Below are 2777 nucleotides of genomic sequence, written 5' to 3'. Positions count from 1 at the left end.
TAAGAACAAAGCAACAGAAGACAGAGTTTCTGATAACAAATAGTAGGATTTCACAGTTCCATAAAGAGACTCTGCATATACTTTTAATTTCTGAGTTTAAATGCATTTTATTTTTAGACAACCTACATAACATGTTTTTTTTTTTTTTCTCAAAAACAATGCCTCCACTCCAAATAAATCAACATCAAAACGAAGAGCTCAAGATGCCATCAGTCCCATTTGTCTAAGTCCTGGTGTTGCGTAGATGAAAAGCAGCAGCCAGCCAGTCATGACGAGCAAGGGATCCAAACAGCCAAATTTGTTAACATTTTTCCATTTCTAGACCATCCTTAAATAAAGCCATATATGGCATCATACTATCCTCACGGTAGTCCAGCAGAGCAGCCATGCCATCTGGATTCATGTTTTCACCAATAAAGAACTGATCGTTTTTGAAATTAGCAAGGATGTGCTTGATTTGTTCTGCAGCCCCTGTCATAAAAGGTTTTACTCTTTCTGGTCTCTGTTCTTCAAGCTTCCCTTTGATTGACTTCATGTAATCTTTGATGTGCTTCTTGTTGGCTTCTTCTGTGAAGCTGGTTTCCTGCAAGTGACGGTTCATGACAATATCCACACCGGTGATTACTGTGCTTTCGGTACCTTAGCCCTTGGGGCCTTCAGCGGATGCATTTCCACCAATGAGCGAGTCATCAGTGTTACCCTCTGTTCTACTGACCATCTTCCCCTCCACCTCCGGACACAGCCTGTCCGCAACCTCCCGGATCTTGTAGATGTCGGAGAACATCTCATCGTGGCTGATGAGGTCCCGGTAGATGATCATGATGGCGACTGCAGGGAGACAACGGTGGCACTAGCTTAGTAGGAGCCCGGAGCTCAGAGCTAGGGCGGTGCAGCCGGAGCGGTGCTCTGGGGGCGGGGGGAGCGGGCAGAAAAAGAGCTGCATATAATTTTATAATGAAAAGAATACTGACAGAAATATCATGTCTCTATTTTATTTTTTAGGAGTTCACATAAATAACTTATTAGGGACCAGCCCACATTTTTTATATTTCATAATTTAAAAAAATTACATCACCCATTTCTACACACTTCCAAAGCATGCAACAATTCGAGGTTTTATAATTATTTTTTATAGCATCCATTTAAAAAAATAAAGGCTTATCACAGAGAAGCAAACATGCACTTTAATCACAGAGAAGCAAATATGCACTTTAATCATAACATTCTCAATCATCCTATAGGATAGATACCTTCCATGAAAGTATTCTACAGAATTCCCCTGTCCAATACTGTAGCCAGTAGAGATATGTGGCTATTTAAATTTAAACTCTTTGGGCGGGGGGGGCCCTCCCTGGTGGTGCAGTGGTTAAGAATCCGCCTGACAATGCAGGGGACATGGGTTCGAGCCCTGGTCCAGGAAGATCCCACATGCTGTGGAGCAACTAAGCCCGTGTGCCACAACTACTGAGCCTGCACTCTAAAGCCCGCGAGGCTGTGCTCCACAACAAGAGAAGCCACTGCAATGAGAAGCCCATAGACTGCAACGAAGAGTAGCCCCCACTCGCCACAACTAGAGAAAGCCCGCGTGTGGCAACGAAGACCCAAAGCAGCCCAAAATAAAATGAATAAAATAAAATACAATAAATTAAATAAATTTAAATTCTTTTTTTATTTGAAGTATAATTGATTTATGTTTCAGATGTCCAGCAAAGTGATTCAGTTATGTATATATGTATATTCTTTTTCAGATTCTTTTCCATTACAGGTTATTATAAGATATTGAATATAGTTCTCTGTGCTATACAGTAGGTCCTTATTGTTTATTTTATATATAGCAGTGTGTATCAGTTAATCCCAAATTCCTAACTTATCCCCTGCCTTTCCACTTTGGTAACCCTAAGTTTGTTCTCTATGTCTGTAAGTCTATTTCTGTTTTGTAAATAAGTTCATTTGTATCATATTTTAGATTCCATATATATAAGTGATATCGTATGGTATTTGTCTTTCTCTTTCTGACTTACTTCACTTACTATGATAATCTCTAGGCCCATCCATAAAAATTCAGCTCCTCAGTTACACAAGCCACCTTTCAAGGGCTCAAGAGACACAGTGGCTAGTAGCTACCATATCACAGCACAGAATATTTTATTCATCACAGAGAATTCTGTTGGATTGCACAGTTGTCACCGTAATTATCTTTATCCACAAAGAATGATACTGTCTTGACCCAATGTCTTAGCCTTTTTGTACAATTGTAGACTGTAAAGATGTCTGAGAACATGTATATCAACACATTATTACCTGAGGGAACTAATGCTTGGAAAGTTTTAGGTAACAGGAAGATAACTCGAGGTTTTTCTCTACATTCTGAAGTCCATCTTGCATTGAAACCTTTAGTCTTCCACTCCCCGCCAGGAGTATGGTGGCTGATTGAAATCTAGGGCTCAGGTGATCAGATTTTATCTACTATGACAGTGCTGATTGAATCGTAATAGCTGCTCGATTCAGGCTTGTGAGCTCAGAGAGAAAAAGTGGTTTGATGTATTAATGATGACTTGTAGGCTGAGAGCTGATTTGGTACTTGCCAGGCATTTTCTGTTACTAAAAATATTAGCTAGCAACTAATAAGCACACACATGGTGGTAAGGTGCACAAGCAGAAGTAAAGCAATTTTGAAGTAGGGGACAGTATATCTCACATCCCCCAGACTACCTGAAAATCATTCTTCAGTTTGGGCTCTGTAACTTTAGAAGGATATAGACAGAACTCTGCTGATA

The 2777-nt window shown here is 40.0% G+C and overlaps 1 pseudogene; it reads right to left on the bottom strand.

The window, feature by feature from the left end:
* Window positions 1–301: 301 nt before the first annotated feature.
* On the bottom strand, window positions 302–820 carry LOC137773503 (translationally-controlled tumor protein pseudogene; annotated as a pseudogene).
* Window positions 821–2777: the final 1957 nt, after the last annotated feature.

This window comes from Eschrichtius robustus, chromosome 12 (assembly GCF_028021215.1).
Source record: "Eschrichtius robustus isolate mEscRob2 chromosome 12, mEscRob2.pri, whole genome shotgun sequence".
NCBI classification, from domain to species: Eukaryota; Metazoa; Chordata; class Mammalia; order Artiodactyla; family Eschrichtiidae; genus Eschrichtius; species Eschrichtius robustus.
This window is presented reverse-complemented; position numbering and strand designations above follow the sequence as displayed.